The 22,738-nt window shown below is 44.0% G+C and overlaps 1 long non-coding RNA gene across 25 annotated transcripts in view; it reads left to right on the plus strand.

Annotated features, from left to right (window-relative positions):
• LOC123052469 (uncharacterized) overlaps window positions 1-13,704 on the plus strand; it is a 16,811-nt gene extending 3,107 nt beyond the window's left edge. For 2 of the 25 annotated variants that reach the window (XR_006424729.1, XR_006424741.1), the window contains exons 7-13: window positions 4,848-5,088; window positions 5,196-5,307; window positions 5,397-7,234; window positions 7,589-10,614; window positions 10,839-10,915; window positions 11,212-11,450; window positions 11,794-13,704. This is a non-coding gene — a long non-coding RNA (uncharacterized lncRNA). The remainder of the gene's footprint in view (window positions 1-4,847; window positions 5,089-5,195; window positions 5,308-5,396; window positions 7,235-7,588; window positions 10,615-10,838; window positions 10,916-11,211; window positions 11,451-11,793) is intronic. The other 23 variants (XR_006424744.1, XR_006424749.1, XR_006424752.1 and 20 more) reach the window with 23 other exon arrangements.
• The last annotated feature ends 9,034 nt before the right edge of the window (window positions 13,705-22,738 follow it).

A 22,738-nucleotide genomic window follows, 5' to 3' on the forward strand; every position in this document is an offset into this window, starting at 1 on the left:
GTCCTCAATGATATGTATCAGAAGGGGTAGCGTGCTTTCCTGCGCCGAAAAAACCATGGGGTTGATCATCCTTAATGTTTGAATACATCAAGAGTTATAACGCTATTTTAGAAACATATCCATATGTAGTTTAAGAAGTGTAATACATATATGAGCGGTTGCAATTTGCAAGGTCTGGTCTTCTCAAACAGAAGTTGAAGTACTAAACTGTTGACGTATAATGTGCTGCCTAGCCTCTTCCATCAGATCGGTCTTTTGGTTGCATTGGCTAGAGCATGCGCTTCTACATAAACAAGAGGAAAAAAACAGCAAACTATTATTTTTTATGAACTACATCGATGGTAATAATAATAAGAAAACAATAACTATATATTGTAATATTTCAAATCCATTACACAGCAGCCCATGTTACTGGCCTGTTGACAGGCCAAGACTTTCACCAAGGCTAGCTTCTTACTTTCTTTAACTTGGAAATTTCATACTCCCTCCGATCACTAAAGCGGCGACAAGTAATATGGATCAGAGGGAGTACTAATGAACATTTTTAATGAACTTGAAGTGAACAATACAGAAGCAACCATTTTCTTCTAGAAAAGCAATGCAAGTATTTAGCATAATAATAATTTTAATACTGCAATTGTTCAAAAATCAAAACCATGCATGCTGATGCCGCACACCATTATCCAAAGCAAAAATATAAGTGTATAACTTATATTTATGATAAAGAAAACGGCATAGAACTACATGCCGCATACACGGTCCGAGTGTGCCATACTTGGTTCAGTTTTGATGCTTTCATAAAGGAAAGACCACCAAAAAGTAAGAAATAGTGAGATAACATAAAACCAGTGGACCACAATTCACTTATCTTACAAAGCAAAGAGCTCAAAAACTACAAATCCATTTAGCATGGATCAAGCACGATATGGACACAACATTCAAGTGTGTAATACCTAAGAATCCAGAGATCAACAAAAATTAAGATAAAATAAACTTGAAGGTATTTTTTCAGATAATACCTTAGCATCACAGCATATAGAAAGGACCCTCTATGGCGAAAATGCTCACATCAGCGTCCACAAAAGAAAGCAAAAGAAAACATATTAGTCAAAATACATATCAACATCGGTAGGTGGGCGAGCTCTCACTTTGCACAAGCATTTCCAACAACATAAAAATAACAAAGAAACCTTCTTACAATTGCATGAAAAAATCTAATGGAAAGACAAAACAAAGATTGAAAAGGAGAGGAAAATTAAAGGAGAGAAGGTTTGTTGTGCTAGTGTTTAAAACACTCAACCAACTAACTATGCATAGAGACAGATTGGCCCAGAGATTATATAGCATTTCATCTATGCCTAACAATGCTAACAATGTAACTTCATTCACACCGTAGATAATACCAAAATGCATGAAAATGAATGTAGATTATTAAATTCATGCTTGAGCCAATTCATCCAAAAGTCCGAACAAGTGGAGAGAGGCGGGCAATATATTTCAACACTCCCCCTCACGTCTAGGCTATTTTAGTCCTTAGACATGGGATTGGTGTAGGTAAACCTGGGAATAGTTTCAGATCCAGATTAAATCCAGCCCAGACCACACGACTTCCTTCCCAGCTACCAATCCAATCCAAACCAAATATTGAGGTCTAGAACCCAAACCGAACCAAGCTGGGTGTATTTTCCATCCAAACCAATCCAAACTGTTTCATTTTTTGGATTAAATCCATAGTTTCAAACTATGGACAAGCTGATGTTTTGCAACCGTGAAGCTACTAGTCACCAGCTCGGTCGTCCGTTGGAGGGAGGCATGGTGATGCTGCGGTTGCTGGCCTGTTCGAGAGCGAGAGAGAGGGAGAGAGAGGGGGAGGAGAGGGAGAGAGAGGGAGAGAGAGAGAGGGAGGAGAGGGAGGGAGGGAGAGAGAGAGCATGGGGAAGGAATCCAACCTGCAGACACGCAAACGTAGACGAACGAAGACCGGATCCAGTTGGATCCACCGAAGACGAATGTCGACCAAATCCCACGGGATCCGTTGGAGACAAATCTCCACACGCCTTCACCTGGGCGGGGGTTAGGCTTAGAGGACCTTATTTCATCTTTAAGAAGCCGCCGCTGCATCATCTTCTTGACCATGGTAGAAACCCTAATAAAATGTAGAAAATCACCTAAAAACGAAGCCCTCCCATAGGCAAAGGCCGGGGTCCATTGCGCCTTCATGGTTTAAGGACCATGGGAGACGAGGCGGACCAACGGTGGCGACGACGTGAGGCAGGGAAACCCTAGGCTTGATTTGGCTTTGTCGTCACCTAAAACTATTTAACCAATCCTAGAGAACACTGCAGGGCGTACTTGAATCTAGCATACCAACCTATGAATATTACTCCCTTTATAAAACATATACTCCATTCGTTCCTAAATATAAGTTTTTTTTAGAGATTTCAAATGAACTACCCCATACGGATGTATGTAGACATATTTTAGAGTGTAGATTCACTCATTTTGTTTCGTATGTAGTTACTTGTTGAAATCTCTAGAAAGATCTATATTTAGGAACGGAGGGAGCATAAGACATTAGTGATATAAAACGTCTTATATATGTTTACAAAGGAAGCCCAAGCTATTCAGGTACATGTCTTAAAAAGGAGTTATTCAGAATACTGATCCATATTTGAATTTAATTAATATAGGGACAAATGCAACTGAAGGGTGTGGCTTGCTCCATGTGTTAATATAATAATCAGAGAGGTTACTTCTGCCTGTTAAAGCAAACAATGGTTTGTTTGCTAAACCAAGCATTAGGGCAGATTGAGACAACTATACTTATTTTTATTAACAAAACAATGGTTTGTTTGCTAAAACCAAGCATTAGCACAGTAGTATCACATCATCAAAGCAAGTGCAGTTTTGCAAAGCACTTATTACAACCAGATAGTGAACGACAACTACAACTAGCATCGATCGCGCAACACTCGCTAATATAACACCCACCCCCGTATCAAATCATACGCAACAAGGAAACCCAACCATTTCCCCCCTCGGTTCACGCTCCTCTTGGCCGCCTCCCACCTAGGGTTAGCTCAGCCGCCGCCGCGTCCAACCCCGCCGCCGGCCAGCCCGTCCGCCCCGAGCCCCCCTCCCCCTCCCCTCCATTGTCCTCTCCTTCCCGCCCGTCGGTCCGCTACGAATCATCCGCCGCCGGCTGCATCAACCCCGCCGTGCCGGCTGCATCAACCCCGCCGTGCCGGCCGGCGGCTCCCTCCACCTTGCCTCCGACGAGCAGCTCCTCCTGAGCTCGTCAATCACCTCGGCTAGGAGCTCCGGTCGACCTGCATCTTGGATTGATAGGCAGCTCCTCTGAACAGGTACAGTTTTTTTAGACGAGTTCTATATTATGTAAGATTCCATTGCACGTTAGCATCTCCCACATTACACACAACATTTGAACCAATTTGCCTCCTAAAGATGAATTATCCTTTGCAATTTGCCTAATTAGCAGGAATAAAATCTTGAAAGTTTCTCCTTGAACGTCACACAATCACCTGTGATGAATAAAATCTTGAAAGTCTCTCTCTCTCCCTCCCTCTCCTCCCTCTCTCTCTCCCTCTCTCTCCCTCTCCTCCCCCTCTCTCTCGCTCTCGCTCTCGAACAGGCCAGCGACCGCAGCATCACCATGCCTCCTCCAACGGACGACCGAGCTGGTGACTAGTAGCTTCACGGTTGCAAAACATCAGCTTGTCCATAGTTTGAAACTATGGATTTAATCCAAAAAATGAAACAGTTTGGATTGGTTTGGATGGAAAATACACCCAGCTTGGTTCGGTTTGGGTTCTAGACCTCAATATTTGGTTTGGATTGGATTGGTAGCTGGAAAGGAAGTCGTGTGGTCTGGGCTGGATTTAATCTGGATCTGAAACTATTCCCAGGTTTACCTACACCAATCCCATGTCTAAGGACTAAAATAGCCTAGACGTGAGGGGGAGTGTTGAAATATATTGCCCGCCTCTCTCCACTTGTTCGGACTTTTGGATGAATTGGCTCAAGCATGAATTCAATAATCTACATTCATTTTCATGCATTTTGGTATTATCTACGGTGTGAATGAAGTTACATTGTTAGCATTGTTAGGCATAGATGAAATGTTATATAATCTTTGGGCCAATCTGTCTCTATGCATAGTTAGTTGGTTGAGTGTTTTAAACACTAGCACAACAAACCTTCTCTCCTTTAATTTTCCTCTCCTTTTCAATCTTTGTTTTGTCTTTCCATTAGATTTTTTCATGCAACTGTAAGAAGGTTTCTTTGTTATTTTTATGTTGTTGGAGATGCTTGTGCAAAGTGAGAGCTCGCCCACCTACCGATGTTGATATGTATTTTGACTAATATGTTTTCTTTTGCTTTCTTTTGTGGACGCTGATGCGAGCATTTTCGCCATAGAGGGTCCTTTCTATATGCTGTGATGCTAAGGTATTATCTGAAAAAATACCTACAAGTTTATTTTATCTTAATTTTTGTTGATCTCTGGATTCTTAGGTATTACACACTTGAATGTTGTGTCCATATCGTGCTTGATCCATGCTAAATGGATTTGTGGTTTTTGAGCTCTTTGCTTTGTAAGATAAGTGAATTGTGGTCCACTGGTTTTATGTTATCTCACTATTTCTTACTTTTTGGTGGTCTTTCCTTTATGAAAGCATCAAAACTGAACCAAGTATGGCACACTCGGACCGTGTATGCGGCATGTAGTTCTATGCCGTTTTCTTTGCAAGTTAATGATTCTGATCTCTGTTTTCCGAAGCTTTCACATATATGTTTGCAAGTTCTGATCTTTCTTTTTCATTTCACAGTTGCTGCACTACCTGTGTTCCTATGTTTTTAAGGCGTCCGTAAGGCGACGCCTAGGCGTCGAGGCGCCCCCCCAGCGCTTTGCAAATATGCCCGCTTTAGGCGCCTAGGCGTCGAGGCGCCCCCCCAGCGCCTTAAAGCGAAGCATCGCCTTAAAAACACAGAACACAGTGTGTTCTGCTGGGCGCTTGATCATGTTGCCAGATTCCTAAGGCGTAACTTTGCTTACTCATCTTTCTATAGGTAACTAGTATATGTAGAATTATCTCTGGATTTAGTGTTCCTAGTTTGTTGTGCCACCAGTCTCCACTGCCCTGTGGTTAACATTGGCTTTATGTTATCTCGTTAAGGATACTTGGAAGAACCTTGTTTTTGGGTGGAGACAAACAATACCACACTCAGCCTCCTCTAATCAAATGCCGAAGTTGCGTGGGGGTTCCTTCTGATAATATCGTTGTTCTCGTATGTTGCTCCAATTTCTTCAGAATTATGTAGACTCTATTTCGTCTGAGTAGCTACATCTTCTGAGTTACACCTTGCTTATCTTGCAGGTTGGCACCGCAACATCATTCTGACATTCAGACATTATGGCTTCATCCCACACGTCAAGCACTTCCTCTGCCAAAGTAACCATGCGTGCATCCCTTGCTTCCTGGAGTATTACTGCTGTCTACGGGCCTCAATCCGTTGCGGATAAGTTTGCCTTCATCCAAGAGATCAAACAACTAAAGGCCTCCATGCTACCTTCTTGGCTGTTGCTGGGGCACTTCAATCTCATATGTTAAGCTAAGGACAAAAGCAGTGCTAACAGGAGGCTGCTTAACTCCTTCAGGGCAGTTCTCAACGCAATTGAGGTCTCTGAACTCTGGCTGCACGGTTGGCGGTTTACTTGGGTCAGCACCTGTCAGTCGCAAACAAGGACGGAGATTGATCACGTTTTCTGCACCGCTGACTGGAATCTTATGTTCCCATAATGTCACCTGAGAGCCATCTCCTCTGTCTCCGATCACTGTGCCATGGTGCTCTCTGGCCAGGTCAGCCAACACCATTTCAGAGGGTTCCGATTTGAGGAATACTGGTTCAAGCTCAGGGGCTTCACTGAGGCTACTCATGATCCGCCCCATCAAAGTGCTTTCATTCAGTCCCGTTCCATCAAACTGCTACATACAAATAAAGATGATGCTCTGATGCTTAAACTGGACATTGTCAGTGCCTTTCACTCTGTTTCGTGGGGGTTCTTTATTGAGCTGATGCAACGACTGGGATTCGGCCGCAAATGGTGTGATATGATCAGCCTGCTGTGGTGTTCATCCTCTTCAAGGGTCATGGTTAATGACGAGCTGGGCGACAGATTCTTCCATCAGCGGGGCCTTAGGCAAGGAGATCTGCTGTCTCTAATGCTATTCACGATTGCAATCGCGCCGCTACACTGGATGTTGCTGAAGGCCAGCTCCTCCGGTCCCCTCTCGTGCTCGCGCCTTCCTCCCTCTCAACTGAGAGTGAGTCTTTATGCAGACCACGCTGCACTGTTCGTAGCCCCAACAGCAAGAGATATTGAGGTCACAAGGCAAATTCCATGTGCTTTTGGTGATGCTAGTGGTCTTCGGGCCAACCTGGCCAAGAGTGGAATATACCCAATTGGGTGCTTGAACATCTCTCGCCCCATCATCCTGCAGCAGTTTCCCATACCTGTGTGCAATTCCGCTGCAAATACTTGGGCCTACCTCTGCACTTCAAGAAAATTACAATAGCTGACCTGCAACCGATTTTGGATAAGATAGCATCTAAGCTCCAGGTTTGGCGAGGTAAGCTTATGTCCAGCGATGCCAGGCTGCGGTTACTCAACTCAGTCCTGTCAGCCATACCCACATACCTCATCTCGCTCACCAAAGGTCGATGTCGGGGCTGCACCGCATCAACACTCTTCCCCAGCTATGCCAGTTCACCAAGCTATGGTCCTTGATTCAATAATTCCAGCTGCAGCCCAACTCTTCGGACTTGATCAGCTGGAATGACTCCATTACCGGCTCCTACTCCGTTCGTTCTGCATATCTGACTCAGTTTTGTGGATCCTAGTGCAACATCAACTTCAGCAGGCTTTGGAAATCAAAGGTTGAGCCTCAATGCCGCTCTTCGGCTGGCTCATGCTTCGGGGCAGGATCCTAACCAACGACAACCTCTCTCTCAGCAACATTCAGTACAACGTTGACATGTGCAGCCTGTGTGACCAGGAGGAGACGCCGCTGCACCTCATCCTCAAGTGTTCATATGCTAAGCAGGTCTGGTTCCTCGTTGCAGAATGGTGGTGGCCACCTTGATCTGGCTGCTCATGCGGATGCCGCCACCGCTCTTGTCTCATGGTGGAATGATCTTGTTTTCTGCACACCTGGTAAAAGAAGTTGCACATCTGATAATAATAATAATAGTAATAGTAATAGTAATAATAATAATAATAATAATAATAATAATAATAAGACATTCATGTACTGGAATGTAAGTTGTCTTCTGCACATCTGATCTTTATCTCTTCCTTGTCATTGCTTCTATGCATTCGCGTCAGATGTGGGAATAACGTGAGGCATAATTTGGTGTGTTTTGCTGCACGTTATCCAAGATGATTATGTGTACCCTAGTAACTATCATTCTCCAGCTAGCAACACTTCCTTTAGCAGTTTACAACTTTGCTGCTGACAATCTTTACTCACTGTCATTTTTCCTGGCTTTCTTGTCTGTTATTATTCAGGTGCTAAAGATCGGGCGGACAGTCAACCCGTACATCCATCTCTACGTTCCGTTCCTCCATACACCCATTGCCACGGTCCGGCGGTGGTGGCTCAGGTTGCGGGACACGGAGGACGAGATCAGGATTGGACTTACGAGGTCTGTGGTGCAAAGAAGAAAAACTTATATCTACTATGTAAGCGTGCACGTGCAACGCACGTCTTTCCCGATGATTATAAACTCTTGCGCTCGAAAGTCAAGTTGAAACATAGACCTGGTTGTGCGCTTTACTTTCGCCTTCGCCTGATCAGCTTGATGACCATGAGGCGATTTGTTGACTTTGGTGGTGGATGTATCTAGGGGTGCAGAGCGGCGTCCTGCATAGTCTTGCCAGAGTGTTTAATTAGCACAAATTAGACTACACCACCACAGCCTAGCTAGAACAAAGTTTTCCTAATTAAACACATTAACGTACGCATCATGCGCGACCGCTCGCGTAGTCCACGTCGGATTTACTGTGCTCGTCGATTGGGCAAGACGTGCTGTTTCTATTGGCCAGGAAGTTGGTCCACCTCGTTCCGGTTTGGTCGTCGTGGATGGATCGAGATCCAATGACATGCTGTGAGCATGTCACCAATGAACAGTAATGGTAACATGCGCCCCTCTCTGGACCGCCCGATCGTGAATCAACGGATGGATGTCAACTAAACAGTGCCGGATCTACAGTATTTTGTCTACAGTACCCCTTCTACAGTGTTCTTTGCTACGGTACCATCCACAGTGTTTCTCCGCTACAGTATTTAATCTGGACCGCCCCCCTTGCATCCAACGGCTGTCGGCCCGCATGTTACGGCGTGACTGCCTGTGGGCATGTCACCGGATCCCTGTCCTGTTGGTCCACCTCGCGTGATGGGTGGAGCAGAGCACGCAACCTTCTATCCTCTCCTCTTCCACACGCAACCTCTCTGCCTATGCCCTCCGCCGCCGCTTTGCCTCATCTTGGTGGCGAGCAAGAAGAAGCGCAAAGATGGGGCGGATCTGGGTGACGGCTCCCGTGCCACCTCCCCGGAACGAGAGATCTCGCCGTCGTGATCTCCCCGCACGGTGCGGTGTTGGTGAACGGCGACGGGGCCCTTGACGAGGATGGCGAGGTCGGTGTTGACAACTGCAGCGGGAGGTCGTCAGATCCGTCGTCGTCACCATTCCGCTCGAGCTAGTCGTCGTCCACGTGCTCCTCTTGAAGTTCCTCCTCGCCACCACGGGTGGACGCCGGTGAGGCCAGCCTTCCCTCCACGCGTAGGTAATCCTGCACTCCCCTCGACGCACTCTCCCTTCTCCCGTATCGTTGTTCCTCCCTTGTCGATGTCTTCAAGGGTGGGGAATGACGGTCTCGAACCAGCGAATCTGCGAGAAACATCGGAGACAGGAGGTGGGAGGGAACGTATCTGCGGCAGGAAGTTCTGGGAGAAGCGGATTGGCGATAGTGGGATCTGCGAGGGCATGTCGTGGTAGGAGGCAGTGCAGAGCGGATCAACGGCAGCAGCCGACGAGGAGGCAAGATTCGTCAGTGGCGGTGCTTTTGGATGGCGGCGGCGCCACTGCGGACGATGCCAATAGCAGGGATAGCGAGCCGGCGTAGTCCGAAGTGTGGAGTGAAGCCGGATCCGCAAGTGTCCGAGTGGATTAAAGCCATACTACGCAAACTGATACACTCTGGTTTGAGGCAATTTCTCTGTTATAAATGAACCACCGTCTGATGTTCATACTATATACTCCTAGATTTTCTTCTTCTTTGCAGCTCTGTCTTTCTTGTCGCCATGGAATTTGTTCTTTGTGTTGTCTACACAGTTCAATGAAATTGGAATCTTTCATCTTATTCTTTCTTCAGAAAAGTATTTATAGATTGAGGCCTAATGCAAAAACATCTCTCTTTACAAACTATTTCGTAATATCTCCTCGGGTGAAACACTGGTCTGTTCAACCAAACGCCCAATAAGGCCTTTTGACAGGTTCATCAATTAACTATGAAGAAAACCCAGCAAATAAACTACATGGCCGCAGGTTACATGGCTTGTTAATTCTGAATATCAGAGACAGTAAAGCAAGCAAAAAGAAGGGGGTGGTTTAAGTGACACCCTTATGCAAAATGTATCCACTATGGGGATATTATAATTTTTATGACCACTGACAAGCTCAATTAATAACAAGCTACTGCTGCAATAAGGTGTGATGAACTGAAGGGGAAACCGGGCATTCTTCCTAACCTTGTGCTGAAGTATTAAAATGCCATCATATGCTAGGCTTGCTATCCCAGTTAGACATCACCGATCCTATGAGTATACCTTTCTTTTACGCATCAGAGTATACTGACAGAGGGGTAATCTTATGTCGTTGTTGAAGTCAAATACTCCAAAGTGCATATGCTGATCCCAGTGGTTACCATGTCAAAAAGTTCCAAAGGTTCAGTAATTAACAAATCATATGAGTTGTCGACAATTGTAAATCTCTTGGCAGCAACATGCATTTTTTTCATATCCTATGTTTGTTGAGTTCTAGAAATTTTCAACACAGAGAAATGGACGTGTATGGTAAATATCATGCCCACTTCAACACTGAAATGGACTTGTATATATATGAACTGAGTACTTGAAATTTTCAACGACATGGTTCTGCCGCTTCTAATATCAACGAGTGTAGTTTTCAAGAATCAGAAACAGGTTCATAGCTGCATATAAATTTCGACATGATATACTACCATGTTTTAGATTTCTTTTGGACGATAACCGAGGTGTTTGCTGCATGGTTGAGTGGGTGTTTCGTGTTTCCGCTCCTAATTTGACAAGTACTACTCCATGCAATGGGTTTCTGACTAATTAATCGAGTGATCAAGTCGGCCTAGAGCTTGCACTACTTCAGTGGCTGACACACGCTATGGATTTGTTGATCTTTTGATTGCCTTTTTCCTGCAGCAACTGAAAGGAACAAGGCGACTGGGAAATCCTGGGCTACATATCCTTCCTTTCCTTGATTTTCCTTCCAAAAGCTGAGGTAATTGATTTACTAAATCCCATATGTGCTGACTTCTAATGCGTCTGAACATTTCTTGGTTTTATGTGTCTGTTAGCTTTTACTGGAAACCTTGCTATCCTTGTGCTTTACCAGTGTGAAGTTCAGCACTATGGCTGCCATTATGTGTTGTCTAATGGTCTGGAGGTCAGGAGTCATGTGTGATATAGTTATCATTTCGATGCTTAAAGCTGGTCATTTTGTAGGAAGATGCCCTGGTTCTCGTCAAATGCAAGCTGCACTACTGTCAAAAAGTGTACTCTATTTTGCAGTGCCATAACTTGTAAGTAATGTTGTTTGGTATTGCTTGAAATTTAGAAAGTTTAGTCATGTTACCAAGCTACGGATTTTGAAATTTCAGTTGTGAAGTTCATATCTGCAAGACATCTGGGAACAAGTTTTTAGATGTTCGGTACATAAGAATACTAAGCCGCCAGCTGAATTGCTATGTGGTGTCGTTTTTAGTTTAGACATGTGCATCCGTGGTGCTAACCTTCAACTCATTCCTATGTTATACTTGTGCTTGAATGAGTTCATACTGATGCTTGAGATGACATAGCTTTTCGGTGTTTCCTGCAGGGTAATCCACCAGAGGGATAGGTAGATGGGAGCCGGGGGCGGAGGTGACGCGATCTACTCGGGAATAAGAGAATGCTATAATTATGATGTCAAATTGGTCGGCAAATACTGCTGCTTCTGGAATCTGAATGTACACCGCTATGCATGTTGCAAGCAATGAACTCTTCTACAAGAGAAAATATCAGGAAGTAACAGCTCACTATATTGGAGCTATTTAAAAGAATCCAAATGAGCCCGTGGTAAGGATTTGGTTTATAGTGATTATACTTTATATAGCATCTCAAGGCAACTTTAGCTCATTGGTTAAATTTGATTCTCAGTTCAATTGGTTAAATTTGGTTCTCCCTTCAAGTTAGATGAGCCTCTCATTAATATAAATTCAGTCACAGAACATATCATTTATAAGTTGTCTTTTTTGTTATACATTTTTAATTGTAGGCATCCTGATTACTATAGTGTTTTACTTTGATGAGTCTTCTTTCTCAGTTTAAGGTAGTGAGGCCTCAGTTAATCTTCAAGTGTGCTATGTTCTTGTTTGTTTGTATGCGTTTGCAAACTAAAAAAAATATTCTGTTTTTTCAGGTCTCTGCTAGAGGAATGTATTGTCTTGCAAACTGAATTGGTTTTCTGGTTCATGTCTTTGCATTTTAGTTGCTGGAGAGATTGTTGGATATACTTTGTTGCTTCCAGCCCATAGATAAGAATATTTCAGTCGCTGGAGAGATTGTTGAACATATGACATTGATGCAAATCTCTGGCCACCTACAAGTGAAACTGCTTGAAGACCAAGTTCGAATATGTATGAGGGTAGTGAAGTTGGGCATGCGAGTCTACTTGCAGTATCGCATCCTGATGTTATCAGTCCAGTAGTGAGGGGAAGGTGCCGCCGACGAGGATGTGGAGGAGGACGAGGTCGAGCCGGGTCGATGAAGGGTGTTGTGGTTGGCTTGCTGGCCAAGCAGCCACCTCTCTCCTCCTCGTCTTCGACATCGTGAAGAACGATGATGAAATGGACGCATGCTGCAGGAGCAGCAGAGACGTTGTGTGAGCCTTGGGTTCTTCATCGATTCGTTCGTGCATGCCCTTGGTCACATGAACACCTCAGGTACAACTTGCCTCTCGTCTCTCCTCCCTGTTATGGATCCGACATGAGGATAAATTGTTGGGACAGTAGGTAATATCAGGATTTTTATTGTTGTTGCTTCTATTTACCTTGATGTTCATGGTTTTGGTGTATGGCGTTCACCTTTTACCTGGATGCCAGACCAAATAAGATCTCAACTCAGTTTCTTTATTTGCATGTTCATCTCGTGTATCATGAAGAAACTTCAACACTAAACAGAGCAAAGCTATTATCTCGTCAATAGAAGCTAGAGAAATTAATCCATTATAATTTTCATGCATATAATTTAATCTAATTTTTAGTTGTGCTAATTTAATAACAGTACCATCTATACTACTGATTTGGAGATATGTGCAATACATCTTTCAGTAATCAATAGTACACCTACCTATGTATAGTATGCATTAACTAGATTAATTAACGACAAATGAAGGATATATTCAAGTCAAGTTACTAAATATTCATGATGGTATTTTTTTCCCTGAACTTCTTATCCAGGATCAACTGGGAATTGGATACTGAAGTGGTTTAGTAAAGCTTCAAATGCAATAGTGGCAAACATCTCCATTGATGCTACAAAACGTCTTGATGATTTTGAAGCAAGACTCCATGTTAATTACATTACTTTTTTTATCATGCCCTATTGATTGAAAAGTTACTTAGCCCTAATCATCCATGCTTAATAATGAGGATGGTTTTGGGACTTTGTTTAGCTTTCCAACATATGTCTAAAGAATTAAACTTTTATAGTTTATTAGTACAGAGCTAGATCTCTCACTGTGCTCATCACATGTAATGAAGTCATATCACTTGGTTTTCTAGCAATGGGTCAGCAAGTGGGTCATGATGAACCAATTTATGTTCTCTCTCTTGCATTTGCACGATCATACTGAGCTGATCTCTATTGTAGGTTCCACAGAAGCACTGAAACTTGCTGATTTTGTAGCCTCCTCGTAGCAGGGCCAGGAGAGCAGCGTCAGTTGGATCCAGGAGGAGCACCATTGTGGGATCCGCTGCGGCCAAGTATGTCTCTCTTCCTCCCCGTCCTCTTGATCCACTGCCTCTCTTTGTTTCTGAATTTCACACTGAAATTGTAAAGTGAGGCTCAAAAAGATACAGTGGTTACCAACGGTGACGACGACGACGAAGACTGGCCCAGCATCTGGGACAGTGGATGCGTTGAGCTTGAGATGAAGATCGGCCACTCCATCCACGATCACTGTTCTCCCCTTCTTTTTGTGGAGACGATTTCAGTATTCTTTATCAATGATCTTTAGAACCAAGATGCATGTATCACTCGTTCAATCAAGTGTGTAATGATCTTTTAATTTTGTTCCTGATGATTTGAAATTCCTGGTTTATCCACGCTCCCTGCTGCTTATTATGCCTAGAATGCAATACCACTACACAATATAAAAAGGAAAGTGGAAGGGGCGCCTCCCACCTGGCACCGTCCAGGTTCCTCTCCAGCGGCGCCACCGGGTGGCGCCCCAACTGCTAGTTTGAATACAAAACGGGATGGGTTCAGGCGCCGCCTTGCATCCCTAGATATATCTCATTACCTCTGCTGTGCCAAGCTTTTTGGAAGGTGCCTTGGGAGTACCTTGAACTTGAATCACGGTGCTATCATGCTGAAGTCCCCGAATGGACTGATTTATGCCAGGTGCTTTTTGCTTTGTGACTTGTATCGTGTAGTTTGACCCGACGGTTTGGTAGCCTAGATCATCATTTGTAGAATTGAACAATGTTTAAACTTGCATGATCCGTGGTCAGTCACTAAGTTCTAACAAAATTAGGCTACTGAAAACAAGATAGTGGAATTTGAACATGCAGTTTACTTGAGCGTGAATACTACTTTAGCATGATCCTGTAATGCCTTGATTTTTGCTCCTTGATTTTTCCTTCACTGGTTTTGGGTATGTGGCTCTCATCTTTTTCTTTGGCGTTCATGGGATTTTCAATAGATCTTTGATAGATGTTGATAGTCTAGTGGCAATGCTTCTCCTAGACCCCTCAGATATTATTCTCAAGATCCTTACAACAACAACAACAACAAAGCCTTTAGTCCCAAACAAGTTGGGGTAGGCTAGAGGTGAAACCCATAAGATCTCGCAACCAACTCATGGCTCTGGCACATGGATAGCAAACTTCCACGCACCCCTGTCCATAACTAGCTCTTTGGTGATACTCCAATCCTTCATGTCTCTCTTAACGGACTCCTTCCATGTCAAATTCGGTCGACCCCGCCCTCTCTTGACATTCTCCGCACGCTTTAGCCGTCCGCTATGCACTGGAGCTTCTGGAGGCCTGCGCTGAATATGCCCAAACCATCTCAGACGATGTTGGACAAGCTTCTCCTCAATTGGTGCTACCCCAACTCTATCTCGTATATCATCATTCCGGACTCGATCCTTCCTCGTGTGGCCACACATCCATCTCAACATACACATCTCCGTCACACCTAACTGTTGAACATGTCGCCTTTTAGTCGGCCAACACTCCGCGCCATACAACATTGCGGGTCGAACCGCCGTCCTGTAGAACTTGCCTTTTAGCTTTTGTGGCACTCTCTTGTCACAGAGAATGCCAGAAGCTTGGCGCCACTTCATCCATCCGGCTTTGATTCGATGGTTCACATCTTCATCAATACCCCCATCCTCCTGCAACATTGACCCCAAATACCGAAAGGTGTCCTTCCGAGGTACCACCTGGCCATCAAGGCTAACCTCCTCCTCCTCACACCTAGTAGTACTGAAACCGCACATCATGTACTCGGTTTTAGTTCTACTAAGCCTAAACCCTTTCGATTCTAAGGTTCGTCTCCATAACTCTAACTTCCTATTTACCCCCGCCCGACTATCTTCAACTAGCACCACATCATCCGCAAAGAGCATACACCATGGGATATCTCCTTGTATATCCCTTGTGACCTCATCCATCACCAATGCAAAAAGATAAGGGCTCAAAGCTGACCCCTGATGCAGTCCTATGTTAATCGGGAAGTCATCGGTGTCGACATCACTTGTTTGAACACTTGTCACAACATTATCGTACATGTCCTTGATGAGGGTAATGTACTTTGCCGGGACACTGTGTTTCTCCAAGGCCCACCACATGACATTCCGTGGTATCTTATCATAGGCCTTCTCCAAGTCAATGAACACCATATGCAAGTCCTTCTTTTGCTCCCTATATCTCTCCATAAGTTGTCGTACCAAGAAAATGGCTTCCATGGTCGACCTCCCAGGCATGAAACCAAACTGATTTTTGGTCACGCTTGTCATTCTTCTTAAGCGGTGCTCAATGGCTCTCTCCCATAGCTTCATTGTATGGCTCATCAGCTAAATTCCGCGGTAATTAGTAGAACTCTGAACATCCCCCTTGTTCTTGAAGATTGGTACTAATATACTCCGTTTCCATTCTTCTGGCATCTTGTTTGCCTGAAAAATGAGGTTGAAAAGCTTGGTTAGCCATACTATCGCTATGTCCCCAAGACCTTTCCACACCTCAATGGGGATACAATCAGGGCCCATCGCCTTGCCTCCTTTCATCCTTTTTAAAGCCTCCTTCACCTCAGACTCCTGGATTCGCCGCACAAAACGCATGCTGGTCTCATCAAAGGAGTCGTCCAGTTCAATGGTAGAACTCTCATTCTCCCCATTGAACAACTTGTCGAAGTACTCCCGCCATCTATGCTTAATCTCCTCGTCCTTCACCAAGAGTTGGCCTGCTCCGTCCTTGATGCATTTGACTTGGCCAATATCCCTCGTCTTCCTCTCTCGGATCTTAGCCATCTTATAGATGTCCCTTTCACCTTCCTTCGTGCCTAACCGTTGGTAGAGGTCCTCATATGCCCGACCCCTTGCTTCACCAACAGCTTGCTTTGCGGCCTTCTTCGCCATCTTGTACTTCTCTATGTTGTCTGCACTCCTATCCAGGTATAGGCGTCTGAAGCAATCTTTCTTCTCTTTAATCGCCTTCTGGACATCATCATTCCACCACCAGGTATCTTTATCTTCGCTTCTCCTTCCCCTGGACACTCCAAACTCCTTCGAGGCCACCTTACGAATGCAAGTCGCCATCTTCATCCACACATTATCCGCATCCCCTCCTTCCTCCCAAGGGCCCTCCTTAATGACCCTCTCCTTGAACACATGAGCTACCTCCCCCTTGAGCTTCCACCATTTCGTTCTAGCGACTTTGGCACGCTTATCCCGCTGGACACGAATTCGAAAGCGGAAGTCAGCAACCACCAGCTTATGCTGGGGTACAACACTCTCTCCAGGTATCACCTTACAGTCTAGGCACGCACGCCTATCTTCTCTTCTCGAGAGGATAAAATCAATCTGGCTAGAGTGTTGGCCACTACTAAAAGTCACCAGATGTGATTCTCTCTTTCTAAAGAGGGTGTTAGCTACAATCATGTTGTAGGCTAGAGCAAAGCTTAAGACATCTTCTCCTTCTTGATATTCTCAAGATCCTTGCCACCAAAAATATTCTCCATGTTGTTTGACCTCTAAAACCCTAATTCTCAATTATTGGAGAATAAACCCAAATTCCAGCTTTACAAAGGAACATTAATTTCCTTTGACCTCTTGGCCCCAAAGAACCCGAACTCTAGATCTACAGGAATATTGCTACGTATTGTGCAATATTTTCCACCTAAATACAATTCCTTTTTATGCTCTCTTATGGAATTAAATCCTCAAAAATGCTTCTACATCTCCAAATGTTACAAAAATATTTGGAGATGGTCATTGGACATATCTTCACATCAAGTATCAATCTTGTATCAATTTGAGCAAATACGGACGGAAGCCTTGGCTCCGGCACCTCTCCAATGGAGATTAGCACTTCCCCAAGGAAGTGTCAACTTCGGGATAAAATACGCGTCATTGTCTCACTTGTGGTTAATCCGTTTCTGCACTTTAGTTTGCTTTGTATGCTTGTTGGCTTGCTAACTAGTTTGTTGCCTAGCATACCTTGCCTTAGGCTTGCTTGCCATATAGGTTATGTTCACCTAGTTGCATATCAAGCGAACCTACTTTACCCGCTTATCCTTAAAATGGGTAATTAAGCTTGAATTTTTAATCTCCTATTCACCCCCTCTAGTTGACTATATTGACCCTTTCAATTGGTATTAGAGCCTCGTGCTCTTTATAAGATTTAACAACCTTTGATGATATGGAAAACATAGAGAGCGAGGGTGGTGTACTACCACTTGTAGAAGAGGTTCAAAAACCTCCGGTTACCGCTCCGGCAACCCCCATTGATCTGACTGCCGCCCCCTTAACCACGGCGGATATTCTCTCAATGTTTGCGGACTTCAAATCCACAATGTTGAAAGAGGTCCATTCCTCGGTCAAAGAGGAAGTGGGTGCTCGTTGCATCTAGTTCATTTGATCCAAATGCACTTCAAGATGTGGATGACACAAGAGAACTCTTGCATCGCCGACTCACACACCCATGCCTAAATATAATGCCATTGAGTCTTTTTACTCTTCACAACCTTTATCTCACCCACCATTAATAATGTTGGGAATTAGCTATGGAGTCTCACATTTGCAGTGCATGAACCCAACTATGGTGGATTGTGGTCATCAGTTTCAAGCCCAAGATCCCACAAATCTCACTCCCAGGGAAGCCATGTATGATCAACTCAATGCTACCGCTCTCAACATGGTTGCGTCTTGCCGTGACCGATGGTTATAGTGACTCCATTGCTCATTTCAAGACCGCCAAAGAAATTTGTCTCAAGGAAGCACTTGAAGGTGATGGAGCTATTCAAAGATCTCGATTGGCCTTGATCAAGGAAGAGGTCAATTTGTTTGTGAGAAATGAAGGTGAAACCGCAGATGATGTGTGTTGGTGCAATAATTTGCCTGCTTGTGTTTTGGAGATTGTTGTGATAAACAGTGAGGGACTAATGTGTTTGTTAGTGCACACATATATTATAGGTCCCTGTAGTCATGTGGAGTTTGGAACAAACTCCGAAGATAACCTCCCGTGTAGCAACGAAGATTATCACCAAAGATTATGTGTGATGAAATTGACCCCTCCCCAAATTGTTGATGCATAGCAATTGGTTTGGTGCATGTCCGAAGAAATTGACTGTAGCTGAGAAGAATGAAGACAGAGAAAAGACGTAGTATTTTCTTTCATAGTTCATCTTCACTTTCTTGATTCATAGGACCACCGTACTATTAAGTGGGGTATAGTGTTTGAAACTTATGTTTCTCTAACGTTAAACCGAAACCTATGAAACTTGAGAGAAATGTCTTTGTGCTTCGAAGCAATACTCGCCAACAAGAGACACAGTTGTTCTTTCATGCGAGAGATTTAATTAGGACCGAGGAGTCAGCTTACTTGTTCTTCAAGTAAAGTTGTCGGGTTGTTTGAAATCCGACTGTTGGCAACGCGTCGGTTGGGCATTGGCCAGGTGTCATGTCCGGAATGGTCTTTTCCCCCTCGGGAAGATCGCGACTATAAATAGCCACCCCTCCAATGTGAATCGTGGGCTGCTCTTTGCGATTTCGAGAAGTTTGTGTAAGCGATTCCTCTATCAAAATTGAGTTTAAAATTCACCAACAGAAAAACCCAGAGCCAAAAGAATTAGATAGTGGTTTAGCATCAGTGGAACCTAAGTCTAGTACACTCAGCCTATTACTCTTGAGAGCTGCTATCTCTAGACAGTTAGGTGTCAAGCCTTTTAGTGACCAAGAGTAATTGTGTTGTGGTTCACGAAGACAAAGTCTGTGAAGGTTATGGAGGTCACCTCAAGCATCTACCCCGAGTGAGTGACACTAGTTGATGAACTATTTGTCGAGGAGAATAGGACGAAGATACTTTCTCTTCTGTGTTCAATCACAAGTCCCTCCAACCAAACGCAACTCTTTTGTAGAAGAGTGAACTGGTCGAACAAATACCATGTCTCCATCGAGCATCACTGATGACAGTGTCCTTGACTAGGGGGTGCTAACCATGTTGGCCTGCTAGTTATGGGCCGGGCCGAGGTCCCCCAAACAATCGAAGAATGGGCCATGTTCATGTTGGCTCCTAGCGTTCTCAAGATGGAATCCTCCGAAGACTTGCCGCACACTTCAAGACATGTTCGAATCATCGGCAAGTTATCCCTAGATGTAACTGACCTACATGTAAGCCTAGGTACCACCGGTCCCTATATAAGCCAAGGTGTTTAGTCTGTAGGGTTAAGTTGGATTCATTCACATACGATCTCGAGGTAGATCACCCTATAACCTAAGAAAACACCGCGTCTCTTGTTCGTCCTATTACCATCTAGCCAAGATCACCAGCTCGGGACCCCCTACCCGAGATCCGCCAGATTTAACCTCGACATTGGTGGCCCATGCAGGTCCTGCTATGTGGTCAAAACAGTTTGATGGTATCATCGCTTAACGATTTGACCTGTTCCAGCGTAGTTTCTAAGCCGGAGCACCTAAACTTCGGTTCAACTGAAACACTAGAGAAGGCCGAAGTTCCAACTCCTTGTCGGGACGTTGACTTCGACAACTCAAGCCTTGTGGCTACTTCCTCGACCCTGATTTTAGATCTAGCCGAGGAACCATAGAGGATCATATTACATCTCCGACGTATCTAGATTTTTTATTGTTTCATGCGATTATATTATCAATCTTATATACTTTATATGCCATTTTATAGGAACTAACCTATTAACCTAGTTCCTAGTGACAGTTGCTGTTTTCTGCATGTTTTTTTGCTTTTACAGAATATCCCTACCATACGAATTCCAAATGCTACGAAAACTTTTTGACATTTTTTCGGACCACGAGAGACCCTAGAGCTTTGGGGGAGGACCAAAGACAGATGAGGAGACGACAAGAAAATAGGGCACGCCCAGGGGGGAGGGGATTAGGCGCACCCTGATGTCTTGTGGGCCCCTCGTGGCTCCGTTTGACCTAACTCCAGCGCTATAAATTTCCAAATATTCGAAAACCCCCAGAACGAGAGCCGATTTTTTTTCCGCCACCGCAAGTCTGTGTTCTTCCGTGATCCCATCTGAAGACCTTTTCCGGTAATCTTCCGGAGGGGGAATCGATCAGGGAGGCCTTCTTCATCAACCTTTCTGCCTCCATGATGATGTGTGAGTAGTTCCTCATAGGACCTAAGGGTCCATAGCAGTAGCTAGATCTCTCTCTCTCTCTCTCTCTCTCTCTCTCTCTCTGATTTTCAATACAATGTTCTCTTCGGAGATCGATTCGATGTAATCTTTTGCGGTGCGTTTGTTGGGATCCGATGAGTTGTTTGTTTATGATCAGTTGTTCTCTAAAAGTAATTGAGTTATTTCTGAACTTTATTATGTGTGATTGTTATAGCTTTGTATTTCTCTCTGATCTGTCCGTTTAGTTTGGCCAACTAGATGGATTTATCTTCAACAGGAGAGGTGCTTTGTGGTAGGTTCAATCTTGCAGTGTCCTCACTCTATGACATGAGGAGTAGCGCGACACGTATTTGTATTGTTGCTACTAAGGGTAAAACGATGGGGTTTGATCATATTGATTGGTTTATTTTGTCTACATTATGTCATCATACTTCATGCATTAATCTATTTGTCATGAACTTAATACGTAGAGAGGCAAGCATAGAAGCGCTCTCGAAGTGGACTAATAGTAGTAGACGTCAGTAAGTTTAACGGTCTTCTTGTCACGGACGTAATGCATATGTACTGATCATGCCATGAATAACATCATAACTATGTGATACGTCCATTTCGCGTCATGTTTTCTACTGTTATTTATAGTGTTTTTATTCAATATAACACTTTGGGGAGTATTTCTAATGCCTTTTCTCTCATAATATGCAAGGTTTTTACAAATAGAGATAATACCGGCAGTTGGAATTCTGGACCTGAAAAAGCTATGTCAGAGACCTATTCTGCACATCTCCAAACGAGCTGAAATTTTACGGAGATTTGTTTTGGAATATACAGAAAATATTGGAGAAGAGAAATACTGGAGGAGTCCACCCAAGCACGCCCTGGTGGGTAGTGGGCCACCTGGCCCACTTCCAGCGATCATTTTCTGGTATATATTGTCATTTGCCCTAGAAAAAATTAGGAGAGAACTTTCGGGATGAAGCGCCGCTGTCTCGAGGCGAAACCTGGGCAGGAGCACTTTTGCTCTCCAGCGGAGCGATTCACCGGGGATACTTCCCTTCGGGAGGGGAAATCAAAGCTATCGTCATCACTAGCAACCCTCTCATCGTGGGAGGACCAATATTCATCAACATCTTCACCAGCACCATCTCATATCCAAACCCTAGTACATCTCTTGTGTTCAATCTTTGTACCAAAACCTCTGATTGGTACCTATGGGTGACTAGTAATGTTGATTACGTCTTGTAGTTGATGCTAGATGGTTTATTTGGTGGAAGATTTTATGTTCAGATCCATTATGCTATTCAATACCCCTCTGATCTTGAACATGAATATGTTTTGTGAGTAGTTACTTTTGTTCTTGAGGACATGGGAGAAATCTTGTCATAAGTAATCATGTGAATTTGATATTATTAGTTCAATATTTTGATGATATGTATGTTGTGATTCCCTTGGTGGTGTTATGTGAACATCGACTACATGACACTTCACCATCTTTGGGCCTAAGGGAATGCATTGTGGAGTTGTTATTAGATGATGGGTTGCTAGAGTGACAGAAGCTTAAACCCTAGTTTATGCACTATTCTGTAAGGGGCTGATTTGGATCCACATGTTTAATGCCATGGTTAGATTTTATGTTAATTATTCTTTCATAGTTGCAGATGCTTGCGAGAGGGAGTAATCATAAGTGGGAGGTTTGTTCAAGTAAGAACAACACCCAAGCACCGGTCCACCCACATATTAAATTATCAAAGTAGCGAATGCGAATCAAACCAACGTATGAAATTCCCGTATGTCCTCAAGAACGCTTTACTTATTATAAGAGATCGTTCTGGCATGTCCTTTGCCACAAAAGGATTGAACTATCTTGCTGCACCTATTGTTACTATTGCTACTTGTCACTTGTTACAAATTATCTTGCTATCAAACAACTTGCTAGCAACAATTTTAGTGCTTGCACAAATTACCTTGCTGGAAACCGATTGCCATTTCCTTCTGCTCCTCGTTGGGTTCCACACTCTTACTTACCAAAAGGACTATGATTGATCCCCTATACTTGTGGGTCATCAAGACTCTTTTCTGGCGCCATTGCCGGGGAGTGAAGCGCCTTTGGTAAGCGGAATTTGGTAAGGGAAAAAATTATATTACGTGCTGAAATTTACTGTTACTTGTCACTATGGAAAATCATCCTTTGAGGGGTTTGTTTGGGGTATCTTCACCTCGACCGGAAGCACAAAGAGTTGCCCCTCAACCTACTGCACCTACTAAAA

Source organism: Triticum aestivum, chromosome 2D, assembly GCF_018294505.1.
Source record: "Triticum aestivum cultivar Chinese Spring chromosome 2D, IWGSC CS RefSeq v2.1, whole genome shotgun sequence".
Taxonomy (NCBI): domain Eukaryota; kingdom Viridiplantae; phylum Streptophyta; class Magnoliopsida; order Poales; family Poaceae; genus Triticum; species Triticum aestivum.